General features: G+C 36.0%; 1 protein-coding gene across 8 annotated transcripts in view; it reads right to left on the bottom strand.

The window, feature by feature from the left end:
- Positions 1–8,140, bottom strand: part of LOC145694651 (uncharacterized) — a 121,624-nt gene extending 113,484 nt beyond the window's left edge. For 3 of the 8 annotated variants that reach the window (XR_014133033.1, XM_081771085.1, XM_081771086.1), the window contains exon 1: positions 7,908–8,137. The gene's annotated coding sequence lies outside the window, so the exon portion shown is untranslated. Of the gene's footprint in view, positions 1–7,077; positions 7,164–7,907 lie in introns of those variants that run through there. The other 5 variants (XM_081771082.1, XM_081771079.1, XM_081771081.1 and 2 more) reach the window with 3 other exon arrangements.
- Between the last annotated feature and the right edge of the window lie 16,617 nt (positions 8,141–24,757).

A 24,757-nucleotide genomic window follows, 5' to 3' on the forward strand; every position in this document is an offset into this window, starting at 1 on the left:
CAGTATGAATATATTGTCACATCTTTAAAATAACTAAATATTAACGAAAAACGTGCGTTTTTTTTACACAAATTACATTTCTTTATTACATACGTCTTATTTTATTAAAATGACATATTTTTAAAAAAACTAAGCTGCAAAGTACGGAGACCGGATACTCGCGACTGGGATAGTCAAGAGTCTGCTGCAGTTCCTTCCCACTTCTTTTCAACTGGTAGAGGCAAGTTGAGCATGATAAGCAGAACCTTTAATGCTATTTTTAGTTTTTGCAAAATTATTTGTGGAAGTTTTTCGAAATCTCCAGTGCCTATTTTCATATTTTAGTGCGTAAACGTCCTGGTTCTAGTTATGAATTACAGTATAACATATGTAGATAGATAAATCTATCTGGATAAAAGACTTTGCGCCCAAACATCATGGACCCATTGTTACAGCGTTGAAGAATGTGTTCAACTTATTACGATACGAAGTCAAGTCATTAAAGTGCAGCGATTGTTCAGAAATTTCATTGTTACCTGACATTACGCTAAAGGTCCAATGTAAGTCTTGCGATGTTCTTATGAAATGATATCTTATCCACTTTTCGTCCCTTACCCGCAACTCACTCCAAGCTATTGCTCCTGCGCAATACTCAACTTTGAAATCTGTCAGTCGGCTCCGCGCCACCTTGTAGAAGTATTGTGAATCTACTCCATTGGGACATGATGTATAATCACTTCAAAATAATTATGCATATTTTAAATTTCCCGCCCGTACCTAATGACTACTAGGTATTTATTTTGAGGAACAGCTTCATCACGTTATGCATCCTATGACCACGTAATATATATATATATATATAATTTCTTTACCTTCCCCCTCTGGAATGTCGGATTGGCTAGGTCACATTGTTTACAGATCTTTAATTTGTTCTGCTTAAAATGTTCCAGTATCCCTCGTCAACGCCTGATCTACAATCACTTGAAAATAATTCTGGGCCGATTCCACTTATGGCAGCCACATTAACCTTTTTCAACAATATATTTCTAATTAATGTTCCTTATGTTAACATACCTTATCCACAATTACTAAAATAATGATTCAAAGAAATCATACACTTTATTATTGTGAGGGAGGATATAGCTAGGATGTCTATAACTTGTATTAGGGTGGAGGTACCGTTTATCGAAACACAGCTTATTAAAAGTAGTAGACTCTAAGCAACAGATTCAGTCATTAGGCTCTGTAAATTTAATGAATATGGATATGCTGTTACATCTTGTGTGTTGTGATGCACAGAATTCTCCAATTTCTTGCGAAATTTCTTAAGAGTTTTGAGTCTCAAAAAACTGCAGAAACTTCATCTGGTGGCCCAGAAAGTAGAAACTTAGTTCCCTGGTAAGAAAAAACTCTATATTTCCTTTATAGTGCTATCGTAACTGCCAGAACCTCAAAACACAAGAAATAAATGCAATGGCCATTAGTGGGTCGGAATATTCGTAACCGGTCGGAATAATAGTCGGTCGGAGAAACCAGTTATGGCCAGACGTGAGCATAAGCGGTTTCATACTTGTTACTGTTTAGGGCCACCTTTTGCGACTGTGATAGTAATTTGATTGTTTATTAATAAAAATAACAAAAACAGGATTTTTATTGACATTACAACACATTTTTCTTGTAGGTCTAAATAGACAAATCCACTAATAGGCCTAAATATTAAGTTAACTTTAAATTATAAAATAAAACATATTTTGACGTAACAAAAGAAGAAAAAAAATATTTCTTAACCCTATCTAATCATATAATAGAACGAAACACAACAGGCCTAGCCTACTACACTCGGTACTGTGTTAGCCTATATGTAAACTTAATGAAATCTCTCCGTGTGATAGAGTACAAGCATGTTGGTGTAATACTGAACAAAATATGTTTTGAGTATGATATTCAATGTTTCAAATGTGTGGACTCAAAGAGTTGATTTTAAATTTAGCGTCCCTTTAGCAGCGAGGCTATATGAGACGTAGATTTACTGATTAACGTGGAATCCGAACATGACCTCCCGGCGGGAATCAAACCCAGCTTTTCCACGCCAAAGGCGCATACGCTAACAGCTTAGTCACGAAGGACTTCGTGTGGACTCAAAGAAAGCACAGTTTGTAATGACATATCACAAGTATATATTTTGATCATTATTGATAAATTGCCAGAACCGAGTCTTAATCACAATGAGGAAAAGGCACAGTTCGCGGCACAGAAATCGTTACACAAATTCTAAGTCCAAATTAATAACAAACTCTTGCCCCGTTTTCTTATGCATCCAGAAATACATGTCTCAATCGATTAGTTGCTTCTAGTATTCAATCCAGCTCCTCCCTCTGCTTCACCTCTTCTTGTTTACAGCAGTGTGTGTGACGTACTACACTCTTTCCATTCAGATGAAAAAAAAACAGGAATCAAGTCTACAACGTTACAGCTCTAAAACAGTCTTTTCCATTCGTTTGTTCTGAAATATCTTTTAAGAGCTTAAATTACAAAAAGTCACTCAATGTGCCCATAACTTCTTAAATACTTTTAGTTTCATTCTTTCCCTTTTTTAAAGTCTGTAAGTTAGTAAGAGGCTCTGTAAGAAATCTATGGAAATTGTCAATATCGGCAATAGGTAAAGTGCTTCCTAAAGTCTGTAATGCACGCACAGAGCTCCAAAATATCTACTGACAGAAATGATTGTTATTCAATGGTTCATTTAATTTATTTTCAGTAATTCCACGCAAATGTTCCAGGGGCGTCATTTGGGCAAGACAGGAGGGTGTAATTCCCCCTCCCTTGAGCTTCATAAATACATGCTGTTTGATCAAATGTATAGTAATACACTAATAAAAAAGTGAAAATCTCATGTCGGCGGAGAATCCCCCCCCCCCCGAATAAAATCTAAAATGACACTGCTTTTAGCAACAAACCTATAGCGTTACTAGAGCTTAAATTTGGTTTTAAGAGTAGAAGGTTTGATCTCAGGCCATATAAGTTCCTAGGCGATATTGGGACAGATTCAAGTATGGAGACAGAGAGGGATGATTTATATACACAGATTTAGAATTAGGGAAAAATGATCGGACAGCATTCGTATTATGACAAAAATTGTGATTTTGTGTAACAGAAGAAGGGAATGTTTCGAATGCATGGATCACATTAGACAATTGTCGAATTAAGGTGGAGAACTCTTTTTAGAGCATCAGATGAATACGAAGGGAGAGAAAAATCTTGAGAACTGAGGGACTAAGATTTTTAAAAATCCCCAGCTTCCGAGACGGGTTTCGAACCACGAACCTTGTAGTTATCGAACCATGACTTTATCTGTTCTCCTACGGAGAACTCTATGTACTCGTTCACATACGTTTCCTTTAGCTACGTTGAAAGCTATCTTAATGGGATATTGCGAAAGTTGACCCGGTGGATGCGCCGTTCAGATAGGACGTAAACTTCTTGTAACCTAGTTAAAATGTGCATAATATAAACTTCCACTTGTTCAGGACACTTTTTAAGGCAGTGAAATTTGTTACTATTGTGTTAATTAAATTACATTTGATAGAACCATCTAATAAAGTTGTGCCAAACCCTGAGCGTCATTGTCTGTTAGGTGAACGGTTAATGTAAGTTACTGCTACGTGGATGGATCGAGCTTGGAATCAAGACCATTCCTATTGATTGTTTTCTTTCAGCTATGCTCATACTGTGCATTCCACAAGTTCAATTTTGAAGTAATGTAGCCACAGCTAGTTTAATTCGCAATTATTTTCAAATATGATTTGTTATTACATGCATTTCTTTAACTTGAGATATTTCAAACTTGATATTAAATTTTACAACCTCAATGTAACTCATTTCCGTACGCCATTTTTTCATGCATGTTTGCACAAGGACGACATTCAGGCGTTAATACAAAATTCAGTTTTTATTGTAATGTATGTATATATATTTAGAAAGTTTGATTCAGAAGAAAACGTACAATGGACAGTACTATGCAACATTAACTCTTGGAGGAATTTCAAACGAATTTACTGTACGTATAAATTACCATCTAAACAATTTACTGTGGGGGTAAGACACTTAAACCATTCCAGGGAGGAGAAGGGGTTACAAGTAAAAGAGTAATAAAATACGAAAAATATTGGTGTCAAATTCATAGTTTTCCGGTTCGAAGAGATGAATAGTGGCTACCAGATGGGACTTCTCACTTGTCTGTAGACCTCCAAGTATATTTTACTTTCAGGAATGATTGTTCAAAAAAGCTTGTCCTTCAACTTTATTTTATAATTATTTTCTATTTCTTAGTTATAACATATTTTCTATGTGTATTGTATTCTATGTTATACGTGTATCATTTACATTTTATGTCTTACATTTGAAGAGGAGCTTGAGACAATTCAGAGCAGCAGGGACATACACAGGATGCAGGCCTTGGCAATCCAGAACTCCTGCCCCCACGAAATCACTACTTTTCTGTAATTTATATCTAATTTTAGAGGAGATGATAGACATTTTAGTAAAATATGCCCTCAAAAAGCTTTCGATCGCTGAAATAAATTCCTGTCTACGCCCCTGCAAAGCAGTGACGATTTTAGGGAGTGATCAGTTAGTAATGCCTCCCTGGAGCAACGACACTTTCCCAGAAGTCATATCTCCGATAATTCAGAATGTGGTGTCAGTATTTGTGCATTATCACTTTTCACTCTCAGTGTATTGAAACGCACCAAAAAGGAACTGTTCTGAAGTCTTAACTGGTTCCCCCTATGACCCCATGCCAATAGGGCCAACCTCGGATATATCCACATCTGAAATATCACCTTTTATGTCAGTGATCCAGAAAACTATCCATTCGACACAAATATAGGATATTTACGATTTTTTTTGCCTGTCACACTCCCATTGTCAACTCCATGCCAAACAAGGCTTAATTTGAATTTACGCAACATCTACAGTAACACTATTCTCCTTTGCACATGAATTCGACATTAATATCGTTTGTATTTGACTACTTTTACATGTCACCTTCACCTCTTAGTAGGGGTGGTTTCAGTTCCTCGCCCCCACAACTATGGAGGAATTTCAACCAACGTTAAGTATAATTATAAACTACCATCTGAAAAACAACTATACGGGTGATCTTTTTCGCAGAGGAATTCGTTAACTACTTTTCCAATATCATTTTTTTCTTTCCATGCTGCAGACTGCCAAATGGCTCAACTAACTTCATCTGCAGCATTATACTACGAATATAGGTTTTAGTGGTTATATTCACTGAATGGTCGCTTAGATGTTGCTCTCATTACAGGAAAGGTAGATACAGTTATAAAAGAAAAATCAAATGAAAGTCCCACAGTTATGCCGACTACGCTAATGGAGACAGTGATGATGAGAAATGAATGAAATCGGGGAATGAAGGAAGTGGGAGGAAACGGGAAAAACCCGAAAAACTCATGCACACGGTGTTTGTCCATAATAAAGTTCATTCGGCGCGAGCTGGGATCGAACCAAGGACCCTATGCACCATAGGTAAAGTTATAAAAGAATAGGCGTCTAAACAAATGCGGAAGACTGCTATCAATTAGAGATATAAGATTAGATCTTTAGTTATTTCATTCTAAGTTAAAATTTCAATCAATCTTGTTCTTCATTACAGTTCGGGAACTTAAAGTTGTTGCTGTAAGGACGTGATAAATCTTTTTCAGTAGCCTTCACTGCCTATAGCGCCTTCACAACTTCTTTTTCATCTAAGGCTAAAGTAATTGCATTTTAGGCATTGAGGAAAAAGTGTGAAATTATATAAAAACCTCCAAAGTGGAATTACGAAACTTCTATGGGCCCCTTTTTGCTTTGGGAATCCCTCACCGCACTCCCGTTAGTTACGCCATCGTTTAGGGTGCATGATGCAGTTTCCCCCTTTTAGGAATATTTTCTAAGGCAGTACGTTTTTTTTTTTCCTTGCTGCATTTGCTACAACTGTCGGTTAAAGGAGACAAAAGATCCTATACTCAAACACATATCATGTCTTTCGAAGCTCTAATAGAAAACGAAACGAATCGTCGAAAACATGTTGCGTTTTTGAAGAGAAAAAAAACAAAACATTGATTGCATGAACGTATAATGGTATCATTTGCACGCAAATTTGTAACTTATAAAAGGTGATGGCTTGTTAGATGAGGAGTTAGTGAACGGGATTCTTCTGCTGGTGGTCCTAGGTTCGAATCTCGTTCTTTTTTTTTTTTTTTTTTTTTTTTTTTTTGCTACACTGAGTTTGTGCATTCCAGATCTTCAAGCTTGAATCAAATCTAATATCAGTTAGTGAATTAAAAGTAGCTGATATTATTTTCAAATACGAGACGCTATTATATGCTTGTCATTAGCTTACAATACTCAATTTTGACATAACTCTTACACCCTTCATTTAACTCATTTCTTGACGTGTTTTGTTACAAAAATTCATGAATCGTGGTGGACAAAATTGCTTTACCAGTTACTGCCACTGCTACTACTTATGTCGAGAACAGAACCCAACCAATCCCTGCGGGGCTTCTAACCCGTTCCTACTACTATTAGTACTACTACAGCTGCTGCTACTACTACTACTACTACAGCTACTACTACTACTACTTATGTCAAGAACAGAACCCAACCAACCCCTGCTACTGCTACTGCTACTACTACTATTACTACTACTTCTTCTTCTGTTGAGAACAGAATTCAACCAACCCCTGCGGGGCTTCTAACCCGTTCCTCCTCCTACTACTACTACTTATACTAAAGCATCCTTACCCTACACTCAGTATTGCAATGCTTAACTTGAATGTGGGTATAGTCTACCGACCTCCACAATACTATAGCACTCACTGATTTCGCACCCGTCACAAACTGGAATACGCATAACAATCAAGCGTGCAATTTTCGATCTCAATTTACCACGCCTACTCGTCACACCAAAGGCACGAACAGTTCCAACAAGTGACTCACGCACAAACAATTCCAGGAAGTGACTGAACCTATAAGAACCGATTAAAGTCACAGTTGGAGTCAAAGTAAAGACTTGCCGAAGCAACTACTTACTACAATTTAAGTGTTCTGCCGCACTCCAGAAATACAACTTCCGCTACATGCGCGCGCAAACACTCACTACAATGTAAACAATCAACATGGCTTCCAGCCGTCAAATTTTGTAACGCAACATCTTTTGTAATTTTTAAAATTAAATTTAAAGCTACTTATAGATAATCTGCAATCTTTGTTACCACCCATATTAAATTGACAACATATCTACATAAGGATAAAGCAGAAAGTGCACTTCTACCTACTCGGAAAGTACCAAACCAGCGTTGTAATATATTTATTTTAACCGTGTTAGGAAGGAGCGAAGCAGGAGGGCCCGAGGGGTTACCTACGGAGTGCGTCCGTAGTGAGCAGGCACGTCAGCGAAGGGAGTTATACGCATAAACTAGTATGAAAGAACACACACATAGAATACTTTCACTATTACTCAAAATTCATATCAATATGCTGTGCACTGAAAGTAATCACTTTTATTCCTTCACGAGGAATCTTTCACATCATATTTAACCTATAAATTTTCTATTTGGTAGAACCGTCTGCTCGAGTGAACTCAATCTTGTTTATGTTGTATCAGTTTATACGCATATCAAACTTTATATATTGTTTGTGTATGTGCAAGTAAAATAACACTTCAGAATGTATAAACTTTATATTATTATTATTTTACATTGTCTGTGTACTTCTAAATAAAATAATACTCCAGAATCTATTAGGATAAACGTAAGGAACAAAACATTCGTAAAATAATTTTATATAGTAGGCATCAATCACAATCATAAAACTGCATACATTGATTTGTGAACAATTTCTAATGGTATCTTTATACTAACCTGCTTATAACCTGAATGCAGTTACTGGAATATTTCGAACTGTCATTATATTTACAGACGTTGTATGACTTTCCTTTATATGTAGGACGAAAAAAAAACTATCAGTATATTTTATTAAAAAGCACCTGTTTTGGTGATGTAAGATAAACAAAACAAACAAAAAAAAAAAAAAAAAATCAAAATTTAAAGTTGCCCCACAGATGCACATGCCACATGCACGTAAGTGTTACCAGACACGGCAAGCGAAATTACGCACACCTTCCGTCCAAATTGCACAATTGTACACACAAACTAAAAGACTGCGCACACAAAATAGCACAATACATAACTACCTATCTATTGGCCCTATGTATATTATGTCTGATGATGTTTATTTATTTATTTATTTATTTATTTATTTCATTTTCCGCCGTAAGAACTTAGCGTTCATGGCTTCGTCAACAGATACAGTTACTATTACAATTAATAATAATCATAATTACAAGAGAAACGCTACAATTAATAATACAATTATTTAAAATATATATATAATAATAATAATACAAAATATATACGTAACAATAAAACTAAAATGTATTTTTAGAGAAAATATAAATTGTATGTTGTTTTATATATTTCAAAATTCAAATAAATCTTAATATTTGCATTACAAAGAAAGATCACACTGAAGATTTTCATCTAAACCATAGAAAAGATGTTTAAGTAACAGTAACTTCAGGTGCCTTTTAAACTGCAAGTTTGGCATTCGTTTGACACGATCTGGTAATTTATTATAAAGTTTTATTCCTATGTGGTGTAACGAATTTTGAGTTCTTGTTAGACGGAAATTTTGTATATGAATATGATTGGTTGTTCTTGTGTTGTATTGGTGTAGGTCCGAATTGAGTTGGAAGTTTCTTTCATTCATATGTATGAAAGATGTTGTTTCGAGAATGTATATACACGGCAATGGTAATATTTTAAGTTTCTGAAACAGTGGTCTACTTGGTGTATGAAACGGAACTGATAACATTATTCGTAACATTTTCTTCTGCATTGTAAATACTTTCTTCGCATAACAGGTATTACCCCAGAAAATGATTCCATACGATAGAACTGACTGGATCAATCCGAAATGAATTGTTTTCAAGGTTTCTGTAGTTAGAATCTTATTAACTTTACGTATAAGATATATTTTCGCGCTTAGTTTCCTCAACAAATCATTCACGTGATCATCCCATGTTAACTTAGAGTCTAATTTTAACCCTAAAAATTTACAAGTGTCAGATACCTGTATGAGTTCCCCGTCTATACGTATTTGATGTATATTTAGAGAGTTCAGTTTTCCTTCATTGAAACTCATTATAGTTGTTTTCGCTGTATTTAAGTTAAGTTGGTTTGCTTTTATCCATTCTGTAATTTTATCTGTCGTGTTCTTAAATATGAAATCCTCTGTGCAAATGTTATTTGGAATTTCAACTAAAATGTTTGTATCATCCGCAAAAAGTACGCTTTTGCTTGGAACAATATAATCGGGAAAATCGTTAATGTATATAAGGAAAAGTATAGGACCTAATATTGATCCTTGTGGAACTCCGTGCCTAATGTGTCTTACCTCTGACTTGGTTGCACCTATTTCTACATATTGCATGCGGTTAGTCAAATAGGACTGGAACCATAAATTAGCATGACCTCTAATACCATAACTACGCAATTTATTCAATAAAATTTTGTGATTAACAAGGTCAAAGGCTTTTGTGAGATCCAGAAAAATTCCATATATTTTATTTCTTCTTTCTCTCGCTTTATATATATCACTTAGAAAAGCAAGTACAGCATGGTTAATTGATTTGCACTTCCTAAACCCGAATTGGCTCTTCGTGAAGATATTATTCTTTTCCAAAAAGGGCACCAATCTGTTATACATATCTTTTTCTAAAATTTTGGAGAAAACAGATAGAATAGAGACAGGACGATAATTTCCTGGGTCAGCAGTTGATCCTTTTTTGTGTATAGGTCTTATTTTAGAAAGTTTAAGATCTTCTGGAAATGTCCCCGTTTCAAGAGAGGAATTGCATATATCAGTCAACGGCATAAGAAAATATTCGGCACACATTTTAAGCAAATAATAAGGAATATCGTCGGGCCCAGAAGATCTTTTCATAATCGATCCGAATAATCGATCTTATTTCTAACTCTGTGGTAGGTATTAAGTATATAGATACAGAATTACTAGATAATTTTATGTTGTTCGTCTTTTCAGACTCAGAATTTGAGTATGTTTTCGCAACGTTGGCAAAAAAAATCATTAAGTAGGTTTGCAATATGGTGTTATTTCTTGGCCATGGTGTATTATTTTTTTAATTCCTATATTTTGCGGTTTTGATGCGGTTGATTCTTCGTTTACTACTTGCCATAGTGTTTTGTTCTTGTTATCAGATTTAGATATCCTATTTGATGTGTGCATTTTCTTTGCTTCTTTTATTACTCCTTTAAGAATATTTCTATATTTATTAAAATATTCTTTTAGTTTCCTATTATTCGTCCTTTTCACAATTGTATGTAGTTGTTTCTTTCTCATGCAGGAATTAACTATGCCTCGTGTTATCCAGTTGCATCTAGTTTTGTGAGAATATACCTTTATCTTCTTAAGTGGAAAGGCTATTTCGAAATAGTGCCTACGGTATTAATGGACTGTCTGTATTTATTGTTTACGTCATTTTCTAGTAACGTGTCCGTCCAGTCTTCCTTGCTAAGAAGATATTGGAAGTACTTAACGTTCGTTTCATGAAAGTTTCTTGCCCACTTACATTCTTTTCTATCAATTTTCCGATCTTGGGGTTGAAGTGTTATGTTTATTTGAACTGCATTATGGTCGGAGAGTGATGTGTTAAGATTATTTGCTTTAAAGGAAGTAGTTTCATTATCTATTATAATTTGATCTATACAAGATTCTGAGTTTTCTGTAATGCGGGTTGGAGTGTTTATAGTGTGTTGTAGGCCGAAGGATTGCAAAGTGTTTGATAATAATGTTAGGCGATTTGATGGTGTCAGGAAATCAATGTTTAGGTCGCCACATAATACGATTGGTTTACTTTCTTTCTTAACTAGAGTTAACAGTTGTTCTAATTTTTCAATAAAACGGGGAAAGGAGCTGTCAGGTGTTCTATACATGACAATTATAATGAACCTATATCCTGATTTTTCGATTTCTATTACTGCATGCTCAAATGTCTGTTCCTCATTTAGATACATGCTGTTGTTTTTTACCTTATACTTTAATATTTTTCTCACAAACATTAAAGCACCACCGCACCTACTGAAGGTCCGGCAAAATCCACGAACACATATATAATTTGGTAGGACTGTATACTCTATTTCACCTTCCCTCAACCAGTGTTCGGTAATACAAATTACATCTGGGTTCATCAGCTCACTGTCGTTTCTAATTAGTATGTCTAGTTCATCTATTTTATTTCTAATGGATTGTATATTCTGATGTAGTACCTTTAGTTCAACTGTACTACATTGGTTTGATTGATAGCATACTGACCTAGAAGATGTATCTATGTCAATGAGTGGAGCATTCGTTACCCCTTTGATGGTTAGATTTTCATCTAACTTAGATACGTGTTCCCCATTAACTACTTTAGAAGTGATATTATAGTCTCGTCACATAAAAAATCATTATTCCTGAGTTTTTCGGGTAATCGCCTTTGTCGATTGGTCACACGCATACTACTACTTGGGGCGCCTACTGTTGAATGTGTATGTTTCTTTTGTGGTGTCATGCATTGAGAAATTGGGAGGATAACTTGTGCGTTTCTTTTGTTGTGTTCCAAAACGATTTCATTGCCTTTTGCGTTTTTGTTTTGTTCCGAAACGTTTTCATTGCCTTCTGCGTTACCATTAAAAAAGCAGACATAGATTGCGAACTCACAGTTGATGTATCTGTACTCCTTTTTTTAAAGTTACATGTTTGGTTGTGTACTGTCTTTCCACTATTAAGATTTACTAGTGTTACTGATGTACGCCCCAAATTGTGTAGCATCTTTTTTGCTACTAATAACATTTGGCTATCCTCACTGTGCATTTCCAGCAATCCATTCCCCATAGCTAAACTAAAACTTACGTTGGAGAACTGAAATGTGTTCAGAGCTCTAGAGGCATCTTTTACAACTGTGCATTTGGACGTTACATTTGTATTATTAGTAACCTGTTTGCAGGCTAAAGATTTTGTTTTCCCATTTCTGTACTGTACTATACTATATGATTTTGCACTTGACTTATTACTTATTAATTGATTTACCTTGTCTACAATGAAAAGCTTACCTCTGCGGTTTAAATGTAAACCATGCTGAGTATGGTGCGTTCGGTCGAGAGACTCAAGATCGACAATATGTACATTAGTATACTTGTTATACAACGACTCACCAAAGGTAGTCGTCAACCCTGGTTCGGCTAATGATAAAAGTAAATCTTGAGTGGTAGTAATTGTTTACACATAAAAATATCTTCAATAATTATATACACTATTATTCTCACCTTTTCTATCGAAATTACAAGTCGATGATCGGTATTAAATGGTTTATTAGTTGATACTCTTTTAACGTATTTTCACTCAAACTGTCTTGCAAGCACACACGTTGATTAGGTAACTATAAACAACTACATAGCAACGAATTATACAATAATGTACATTTCTTACATATATTAAAAACATTCTTCTTTTGTTATTTTAAATTAACATTATATCAAGTATAGTGCTTGAGTATGAGCACTTTCTGCCCAAGGTACAGGTAATTATTAAACAATACAAAGTATCTCGTTGTATAAAAATGTCGCCCGACGATGGGACTGAATATAAAAGTTACAAGCGAGCTTGGCTTTTATATTTAAGAACCACTGGTCCGTTTACAATAATAGTATTACATTACTTATGTCCTTTACATTTTGATCGCCCCTCGTATGTATCTTCATTGAATTTCATATATATAGATACATTCATAATAAATCTTTCATTCTATTAATATTCATCTTTGACAACAAAGTTTCAACACAGATCAATATAATGTAAAGAACCTTTCCCTTTAATCAATTATAAATCGAATTATAATTCTTCACATTAACAAGAGAGAATTAAAATCATTTGAAAATTATCATTGGTTAATGAGAATTAAAGAAAATTAAATTAAGTAAAAATAAAATAAATGTTCATGAAAATGTATAGCTGATATGGGTCTAACCCTTACTCCATCAATTGTAGTCAGCTTAAATTCGTATTCGCATATGATTCTAATAAAGTACATTGTACTGCACAATCGTTATTATGTCCCACACTATTTTGTACATGTATTGCGTCATGACTTTGATTTTGATATGAAGTGCCATCTCTTGCACTACGATTATGTCTATCCATAGGATTGATAGCATTCCTAGAATTTCGCCATGTATTTCGACTGTTTTTAAATCTATTTTGGTTATATGGTCTAACATAAGGATTGCCACGATTAATTAGGTTAGGTGGATTTCCAACATATCTTTGCCTATTTTGCTCATTCGGATTGCTTAAATTCACTCGATTTAGGTTGTGTTCCGTATCGTTCACATTACGGATATTTAGATTACGAACAGGTACAAAGTGATCTGAATTATTTTTAATTTTACTTACTCCCGCTTGATGATTCTGAGCGTGGTATTGAGTTTCATAACATTGGACAATCATTAATAAATGATTAAAACTCATACACTGGGTAGAAAACAGGATCTGTTGTAGTTTAAACGGTAGCAAATTACGAATTGATGCAATTACTCTAGATTCCGATTGCAACGGATTTACGACTTTTAATTCGTTATATGTATTTACAACAAAATCAACAACAGATTTGTGCAAACGAGGATTGAAAGGTTGATTTCTAATCGTGGCATCTCTGTTTGCAAGCAAAAAGTCATTTTCGTAATTTGCAATTAGTGCTGCTTTAAATTCCTCATATGTATTGACGTGATCTCGTACTGCTTTAAACCATAAAGAACATGGTGGGAGTAATAAATGCGGGATTAGTTTCATATATTGCGATTTATCTATACACATTATATTGCACTCATCCTGAAATTTTTCTAGGAAAGAGGTAGCATTTTCGTTACATTTACCACTGAACTTACTCATAGCACGTATTTCACTCATCTTTACACTTAACTTTACCTTTCTTTCACCTTTCCGTGTTCGTGTTGAGTGACAATTCCTACCTACTGCTGACGTGTAGTTCCACCGTCTCTTTTCCGCCCATCTGTATTCCTTGGATGAATTCCTTCCAAAATAATGTCCTCATCGGATAGATTACTTGAAGATGAGATAATGTGAGGTCCACGTTGATCTGCTACGGGTGAATGCGAGGTCATCTCCTGTGAACAAGGGAACGCCAGATGATCACTAACCATGTTGTTGTGGTATGCGTTGTCCTTAATCTGTAGCATCCTGATTTCCTCTTGTAATGCAGATATCAACTGAGTATTCGCACGTATTTTGGTAGAATTATCCGTGACCTAAATCTTTTGTTGCCGTACAGAAGATTCTATTACTTCCAAATCCTTTTTTACACAATTGACCTCTTGACTTATATGGTTGTAATTATCCTGGCAATCTTCAGATACCCTTCTTAGCTTTTCATCGAACTGTGATGTGATGTCACTCACCGCCTGGATAATAGATTGTTTCGTCTCTTCGGATGTCTGCTCCACTCGTTTACTTAATTCCTGATACTGTTTGCTGGATTCTTCGGATTTCCGCTCCATCGTCTGTTTTAATTCCTCATACTGTTTGCTAGATTCTTCGGATTTCCGCTCCATCGTCTGTTTTAATTCCTCATACTGTTTGCTGGAAGTCTGCATTAATTCATTGGACATCTGAGCCAAATTTTGTTCTTGTCGCTGTAAAGCCATTAAGATTTTGTCCTCAAATGTCAATACCTCAGGTACAACAGGAGCTGTATTTTGTTCTTCGTTACCACTGTCACCAATTTCTTTCTCCATTGTCTCACCGATCATCATTTTTCTTGTGATTATTCTACCACTTCTAAGTATTGTAAAGTTCGTAGTCATGAACCTTATAACAGAAGTAAATTCCTCCTTACTTTGTACTTCAGGATATGAATTTACAAAGTTCCCGGGTGAGGTAAACCAAAAATTTTACAACGACTCACCAAAGGTAGTCGTCAACCCTGGTTCGGCTAATGATAAAAGTAAATCTTGAGTGGTAGCAATTGTTTACACATAAAAATATCTTCAATAATTATATACACTATTATTCTCACCTTTTCTATCGAAATTACAAGTCGATGATCGGTATTAAATGGTTTATTAGTTGATACTCTTTTAACGTATTTTCACTCAAACTGTCTTGCAAGCACACACGTTGATTAGGTAACTATAAACAACTACATAGCAACGAATTATACAATAATGTACATTTCTTACATATATTAAAAACATTCTTCTTTTGTTATTTTAAATTAACATTATATCAAGTATAGTGCTTGAGTATGAGCACTTTCTGCCCAAGGTACAGGTAATTATTAAACAATACAAAGTATCTCGTTGTAGTTACATAATTTCAAGATTTCCTGATTGGTTTTCCTCACTTCTAAATTGACACAAGATTTATCAATTAAGTCGTACAGGTGAGGGACTGTACAAACCAGAACATTGGTATTACTTAATTTACCTAATACACTTTCATAATGTGATGAATCTTTAATATTACCAGGACAATATGAACAAAAATTAATAAATTCATTTTATTTAAAAATTGGAAAATGGAAAACATCGTTCGGTTAACACAGGTTATTCTTGTGTATCTAGTCCAGGTAGAAAGAGAAATCAGGATCTAGCATTCTCTTTTAGCTCTCAGTAGCTAAATCTAAAATAGAAATCCGTTTGCTAGAAAGTAGAGTTCCGCAAACGCCAACTATATAAACAAAGAGAATGTGGGTCAAGAGGTCTCATTTACAATATTCACACTCGTAGAGTTACTGTGTGAGGAACCCCGAAATTCTCAAGATTATTCAACAGTTGAAGTTGTCTTTCGAGTATTCATCCACAGCAAGAGGCTACTAGACGACGTACGTAATACTCCAAGACGGCTCCATGTACTAGGTCTAGTGTGCTAGACAACTACTCACATCTGAGAGGTCCTGGGTTCGTTTTAGCCATTCTGCCGGTAGCAGTCTGGGCCACCAAGACCATGAATTAACAGCATTCCACCACAGAGGAAAATAGGAGAAGAACTTGTGAAGAAACTGTGGGATGTAATCACCCGAAAGAACAATAAATTGTAATAAGTGCGCGAAGTGCATTATTTTCAATCGTGTGTGCTTCATGAAGCTGGGACAAAACCAAGCGAAAATGTAAGTAATTCTTGCAATGTAGATTTCTGGATTCTAAAGGATACACTCTGAAAGAGGTTTCTCTCATAAATCACCGCCAAATGACCTAAGGAGTGTCTGGCAATTATTTTGTTTTATTCTGCTTCAATTAATTTGATTAACAATTAACGTGACAACTAATCTATAACTTTGGCATTAGGGTATCTAAAGGCTCTTTGTGAGGATCGTGGAATCTCCATGTTAATGTAGTTTTCTTGTATGAGGCATTCACACGGCCTAACTATACAAGTGATCGGAATAAACACACATTATCACCAAATTAAATAGAGAGTCGAGTATTTCTTAAGACAATCACCCGAAGGTTGAAGAAAGGTACAAATCTAGTAGTAATTAGTGCGATAGAGCTCAGTATTCGTAAAAATAGATTTCCTTTAAATGTGTATTGTCGGTGACCAAGGGCTCGGTCACTCTGAAAGAAAGATTTATTTACATTTAGAGCAGCGTTGCTTGTTGCCTAATTTAAAGGAGATAGTTCTTACACAGCCAAAGTGGTATCTCATTACCTGGTCTGGTTTGATATTACAACATGACATCACGTAGAGATAATCCGCCCTCTCCCCCCACGACTGTAATTATGCCCCCCGTTTCATTAGAGGTCTTTTCGGGCAGGCCACATGAAAATATCATGGACTTTTTATCCAACTTTGAAAGACAGGCCACAATTCACAACTGGGATGACGAAAGAATCCGTAGTATCTTTCCTACTTCTCTTTCTGGCACCCCCCATTATTGGTATAAAACGCAGGAAGGTAAACTGAAAAATAAATCTTGGGCAGACATCAAGCAGGAATTTTTAACATATTTTGGGAAGTCAAAAGCAACTATCACGGCTCTCACGGAGTACAAGTCCAAAGTTCAAAAACCAGGTGAATCTCTGTGTCAATTCATTTTTTCCAAAAAGTTTATGGCCGATCAATACAATCCAAAGCTAACTTTTAAAGAATTCTTTGCAGAATGTGTATGTAGTTTGTTGCCAGATTACCTGCATTTCTTTTCCCAAAGAGCAATCAATAATTTTGATGAATTTATTACTCAGGCACAAGTTTTAGAAACAGCAGACTCTTTAAAACGAGAAAGGCTAGAAGCTTCAATTTCTAATGGACAAGCTAGTTCTTTACACGGTTCTATGCAGTCGCCCCACGTCCAATTTGCTACTCCTTCCCCTTCAGGAAACGCGGACCAAATTAGCGAGTTAACAAAACAAATCGAATCACTCAAACTTCAATTGCATACATTAGCAAATTCTCAAACTTGCACATCGGTGAATTATGCTTCAAAGGGTGAACGCTATTCTTCAAGGGAATCCTCCCCGCATTTGCACGAAGCCGCCCCTGAAAACTACAAGTTTTCACGTACCCCATCTCCACGGAGAGAGTATATCTACGAAAATAGGTCACGTAATCATAGCTACTCAAACGCGGAGCACCGTAACAAACGCGACTCTTCTGCCAATAGACCGGACAGACGTCATCAGTCAGAACGACAAAACAGTTATTGTTCCAATTGCTCACGGCAGAGCAGTTCCAAAGAATCGTGTTCTTCACACAGTGAAAACAATACGGGAAAAGAAAAGCAAGATCAGCAAAAGAAAAATAAAAAGAAGCAGAAGAAATTTCAGAAACAAACATTTCACACCCAATTTCCATTTCCCTACCCATTTTACTCTCCTTTCTACTCCCCTTACTCTCCTGCAATGCCTCCACCTCACATACCAGCGTTACCCCCTCCCCCAACCCCCAGTAACTCGGAACATATTGGCAATTCAAAAAACGCATAACGTTGGAGAAGGATACTCCTTCTCCAGTTCCCTCCAGTTCCTTACTTTTGACAACAGGTGAGAAGGGATCACTTTCTCCTTCCTCCCCTGATGTTATTTCAGAAGTGGCCGTTCCCCACCAAAAGCACTCGCCTTCATCAGAAATTCAAAGTGTAACAATTGCAAATTCTGAAAATGATCTTTCAATGGGAACTAATGAGACGATATTAACACCATCTAATGTTGCTTCTGAGAAATGCACCTCTGAAGTAGTACGTTTGCCTTTATATTTTTCCGGGAAATTAACTTATGTAGAAGGTCTAATAAATAATAGAAAACAGCTTATGATGCTGGATTCTGGGGCAGAGACTTGTCTGTGTGCGGTCTCGAGCGTTCCTAAAGACTGTAAAATTTTTCCCCTCCAGACAATTTTGTATGGGATTCGTCCAGAACCCCTGCATTTAAATTCCGCTGCAGTAATCAAAGTACAGCTTAATGGACAAATGTATTCCATTTTATTTCGTTTAGTGCCTGTTCCACATTTTCCAATGATCCTTGGGAATAATTTCATGAGGGAACATTCTGTAAATCTAAATTACACTACAAATACTGTAGAATTATTACATTTTGGAAGAAAACCAATACGCAATCATGCGAATACAGCTGTAGAAAACACTGTCACTTGTGCTTTATCTAAGTACATAGAGAAAAACAAGCATTACACTTTAATTGCAAAACGGAATTTCTCCATACCCCCTCGTAGTGCTAATTTAGTGAAACTAGTACTTCCCATTGAAACAACGGACGAGTATATTTATATACATACTCCCCTAAACAGTACACTTCAAAAGTGTTACATAGTACATACCGTAGCTAACAAGCAACTTTTAGTGGTTCCTATGGTAAATCTGTCTAAACAGATAAAACATTTTCGCCAGGGATACCCATTAGCCACGGGATCAATTTTTTCAGCAGAAAATGAGAACAATGTACAAGTAAACACTATTACTAAGTTGTACACCCCCAGTCAGGAGGAAGTAGAAGAAAATACTCGAAAACGACTAGAGAAAATCGGTCATCTCATAGATGCCAGCAAATTCAATAGAAATAAGGATCTACCGATTGAACACCAAGAACAACTTCGACAGTTGCTTTTAAAATATGCTACTGTTTTCCGCTGGAGCCCTGATGACTTCACGAACATAACAGCCTTTGAATCTTCACTTAACCTACAATCGCGTGAAAGTTTTCAAAGCCCCATGTTCACAATACCACATAGATTAAGAGCAAAAGCGCGCGAACAGATACTCAAGCTCTTGCGACAAGGTATTATCGAACCTTCCAATAGTAGTACACGTAATAACATCCTTGTTTTACCCAAAAAAAACTCGGAAGAGGTTCGGGTCGTAATTGATCTCAGAAAATTGAATAGTCACTGTGGAACTGTAAAAGACGCGATAGTTTCTGTCCATGACACAATTCAGAAGCTCGCGGACGCTCGCTTCTTCATAGCAGTCGATTTATATCAGAGCTTTTTCCAACTGCCGCTTCGCAAAGAAGACCGCGAATTTACTGCATTTTCTGTCCCGTCTTTGCACTTAAATCACAGTATGTTTCAGCTTAAGATGACTCCTATGGGTGCAACGAATAGCACAATCAATCTTCAAAGAGTATTAAGACAAATTTTCGAAGAAGTGCCCTCTCAAAATCATGCAGTCTATGTTGATTATGTATACATAGGGACGAAAACGTTTCCAGAATTATTAGAAACCTTTGAGAAAGTGCTACAAGCCGCACAAAAATATTCAGTAATTTTCAACCTAGAAAAATCTACATTTGGCAACACTGAAATCAAGTGTCTGGGATTCCACATCAAAGATGGCCAAATACGCCCAGATGAAGAGAAAACAAAAGCCATTTCAGCTATTCCTAAACCAAAATCAATTAAAGAACTCAGGTCATGGCTTAGTAGTGTTAACTATTTCCGGTCATTTTTTAAAAACATGTCCAATGAGCTTGCACCGCTTTATGAAGCATTGAAAAACAAGCCACGCAAATTAGAATGGAATGAAACGCGAGAAAAGGCATTTCAATGGATGAAAAATGCACTGATTTCTCCCCCGCTTTTGCAGATCTTCTCCACAGATAACACGGAACATGCTGTTGCAGTTGACAGCTGTTTAACCGGAACGGGAGCAGTTTTGTTACAAAGAAAGATAGGAGAAAAGGACTACAAACCAGTAATGTACGCTAGTTCGCGTTTCCCCCCCAGGAAAACGACCCCTCCAATTTACGAATTAGAGTATTATGCAGTTTTCTACGCTCTTAAAAAGTTTTATAAGTACTTAATTGGCTCAAAATTTACACTATTTACTGATAGTACTGCTGTACAAGCCATGAAAAGTTCACATTATTTGACACCCAAACTTCAAAGATGGCGCTCGTTCATTATGTCGTTTCAATTTGACATTAAACACACCAGTGGGCTTAGTAACTCTATTCCTGACCAGCTTAGTCGCAATGCGTTACCACTAACAAAGGAAACTCTTAACGAAGCGAACGAGGAGCCTCATGCATTACAACTCCTAGCGCTCGACAAATCAGTAGATGTTGGAGCTCTCCAGAAACAAGATTCATATCTTGGTAAAATCATAAGAGTTTTACAGACAGAGGATACAAAACATCCACAATATGTTACATATCATAAGGGTTTTTCTCTTCAAAAAGGAATCTTATACAAAAAAGTAAAATATATCCCTGAAGATAAATATTTACTATGTATTCCCAAAAGCATGCGAGATTCCATTTTTGACGAAATTCACAAACACTCCCTCTCCCACCCTGGGTTTACAAAGATGATACTAATCCTTCGGGACAAGTATTTCATCCCTCAAGTTAAGAAATGGCTGCATTACAAATTGCAGCGTTGCCAGGAGTGCTCAATTTACAAACGAGGTGTACCACCAGTTAATCTCACAGTGCAAAAACACCCCCCGGCCCAGCTCTTTGAGACATTCTCAATAGACATCTGTGGCAAACTAATGCCATCTGGTGACAAAAGGTATCAATATTTTTATACAGCAGTTGACCACATGTCATCCTTTACAATTACACATCCTATTGTAAGCCCCACCTCTGAAGAATTTATACAATTCTTTATGCACAAAATTGTAATTCCGTATTCTTGTCCGAAAATCGTCTTACTAGACAAACAGTCCAATCATACAAGTATGAAAACCAAAGAATTCTTAAAAGCTTTAGGAGTGGAAGTTCGCTATACACTCTCCAACCAACACTCTTCTTTGGGTTACTCTGAATCCAGAATAGGATATTTACAAACTGTACTACGGTTCCTGACGAAGGATGATAACTCTAAATGGAGCGATCACTTACAAACTGCCACAAGTACAGTCAACAAAACGCCTCACACCCAACTTGCAGTTTCTCCCTTTCAGGTAGTTTTTGGAATGACCCCTATTTTTGCCATTGACAGGTTACTACAAGTACCTACTGAACATGTAGAAGTCAATGAACGCTTGATAACCCTTAGAGATTTGAGGGATTACATAACCTACAAACGGCAAAAGATTTTCGAAAGACATAAGCAGAAAGTTCATGCAAAGAAAACTCCAACTGTGTTTTTAACAGGGTCACTAGTACTAGTCAAACGTTTATATACTAAGGTAAATGAAGCTCCCCCTTTCCGTAGTCTATATGAAGGACCGTTCAAAGTCATTTCTGAACTCGATCAGAACTCGTATTTGTTAGAAATAAAAGGGAAGAACACTCCAATAGCAAAGAACAGATTGAAAATCTATCATGAGGTTGAAAACATACATCCTGAATTTGTCACAAAGTATAGACGATTTCTGTAAGCCTATAGCATATTCCTTAAAAAAAAAAATAATAATAATAATCATATGCTTCAGTTTCCGAATTCCTTCTCACACTGAAAGCTAAAGATTTCCCCCCCTTTTTTTAAGGAGTCACTATCATTTCAACCATAATCATCACAATTGCTTCGAGCTAATTTTATTTACTTACTTTAAACATTGAAGTGTTCATGTTTTGCAAAAATCCAAGAAAACCGAGTAGAAATTCTTCCACTCATACAACACCACGTTCAATGACTCACTGAGCATTCTTTTTCAGGCAAATTAGAACATCTACGTTGCCAGTGCTGTATGAGCAGTTTCTTTCACAAGCTAATTTTATCAAGGATTTCTTGTAATTCAAAAGTTGACTAAATTCAGTCCCACTAATGACTTTTCAGAATAGTTTTACAAGAATCATTTATACAAGACTTTTTGGCATTTCCTTCTTTCATTATTCTTAAACAAACAAACAAAAGAAAAAAACTAGCAACCCTGTTAGGTTCGTATGCACTTCTTGTCAGACAGTAGCTTTCGCATTTATTTCAAGAAATTGCCTCAGGCTTAGCATTCTTCAAAATCTTCCATACAAAGTGCACTCCACTCGTGTGATTTAGATTGTTTTTGTTTACATTTTCGCAAATCTGTTTGACCACACCACGAGGTTCATTCACTTTCTACAATCACTTTTACTTTCATTTCGTTTCAGACTTGGGAAATAAGCTTTTGGTCAAGGCAAATCACAGTACATCACTAAAACTTCAAGATGTTGCATCATCACTTATCAGTGATTCTTCCTTTGGCTACAGTAATTCTGGCTAGTTTAAGTGTTCTCTTGTGGTATTGCATTCATGTACGAAAGTGTTGTCGTCGCAATTATAACAGACTCAATTCCACCGCCCCGCATGCAGTGGCGTATTCTGCCTCCGTCAGTGGAACACGACTCCCAATAGCTCGACCACAGCAAACAATTCACCCTCAGTGTACTTCCACTCCTAAAAGGGAAATGTCATCTTCTATAATAGAGACAACTAATGATATTAATTCGTCATCATTTCCATTAACGTCTAGGATTCTTACAAACTCCGATTATTTTAATGATATTGATTAATTGGCCTCCTTACAGAATATAGCCTATATTTTGCGTCATCTGTTCTAAGCACGCTACTTAACATAATAGAAACACCTTACATTGGTCTATATATGATATTGTTGGTGATGGTATATATATATCTACGTATTTTAGAATTTGCTTAGGATTTAGTGCTTTATTTACTCTTATATGTTATATTTGTGTTCCCGACTATGTCTCTCGTCACTTTATGTTAAATCATTCATAATCCCCAATCCCCTTAGTATTTCAAACTCTCCAGCTTCATATTAACATATCACATTGTTCATGTTAAAATATAATAGACTGGAATTGTTTCTGATGGAAAAGGTACTCAGATGGGACAAAATGCACTTTGACAAGAAAGGGGAATCTTGACGTCACTGAAAGAATACAGAAAGGTACTTTGCTGTATTACTTCGGGATCGCATTGTATAATGTGATGCTTATAGTGACAGTGAAATAACCCATCAGTGAAAGACTTTCAAATTTATATAGATGTGGTTAAAGACTTTCAATTACATTTTGTGTTTAGATTTAAGTTCATTCTTTTGTTTATTTCATTCTTGTTACAACAAAACTATGGTATTGAGATCCAGATCCTTTAGATTTATAACATTTACAATACAAAGAGACCGGTATACAGAAAATATGCCAAAGCATTAAACACTTGATATTAACGTTTTCTTTCTTGTCATCAAGTGATTCTAGAATGCAAGATTACACGCGTTTTAATATTTGAATTTTGTAAGGTCCCATGCTTCCAATAGAGAAACCATCTTTGCTTACTCACTACCTCATACAGAGTGAATAACCACCAAACGCTCACTTCCTCTTTACTTTGACACTTCGCAAATTCACAGGTGAAAAACACAACAATTTTATTCAAATTTGATTATTACGACCTTGCGACCGAACTTTCATACACACAGGTGAAACCCTAGTGCATCTAAAACTTTCAGTGCATCTTACCACATACAGTGAACCTCATCCATGCGGACATTCCACTGCATGTCACCCACCAGGCAATATGAAAAGACATTGAAATACCACTCATTACTCAGAGTTGGTCCGAGTGTTAAAAGCTTGGAGGAGGAATGTGATGAATCTTTAATATTACCAGGACAATATGAAAAAAAAAATAATAAATTCATTTTATTTAAAAATTGGAAAATGGAAAACATCGTTCGGTTAACACAGGTTATTCTTGTGTATCTAGTCCAGGTAGAAAGAGAAATCAGGATCTAGCATTCTCTTTTAGCTCTCAGTAGCTAAATCTAAAATAGAAATCCGTTTGCTAGAAAGTAGAGTTCCGCAAACGCCAACTATATAAACAAAGAGAATGTGGGTCAAGAGGTCTCATTTACAATATTCACACTCGTAGAGTTACTGTGTGAGGAACCCCGAAATTCTCAAGATTATTCAACAGTTGAAGTTGTCTTTCGAGTATTCATCCACAGCAAGAGGCTACTAGACGACGTACGTAATACTCCAAGACGGCTCCATGTACTAGGTCTAGTGTGCTAGACAACTACTCACATCTGAGAGGTCCTGGGTTCGTTTTAGCCATTCTGCCGGTAGCAGTCTGGGCCACCAAGACCATGAATTAACAGCATTCCACCACAGAGGAAAATAGGAGAAGAACTTGTGAAGAAACTGTGGGATGTAATCACCCGAAAGAACAATAAATT

Source organism: Thermobia domestica, chromosome 9 (genome assembly GCF_964235325.1).
Source record: "Thermobia domestica chromosome 9, izTheDome1.hap1.1, whole genome shotgun sequence".
NCBI classification, from domain to species: Eukaryota; Metazoa; Arthropoda; class Insecta; order Zygentoma; family Lepismatidae; genus Thermobia; species Thermobia domestica.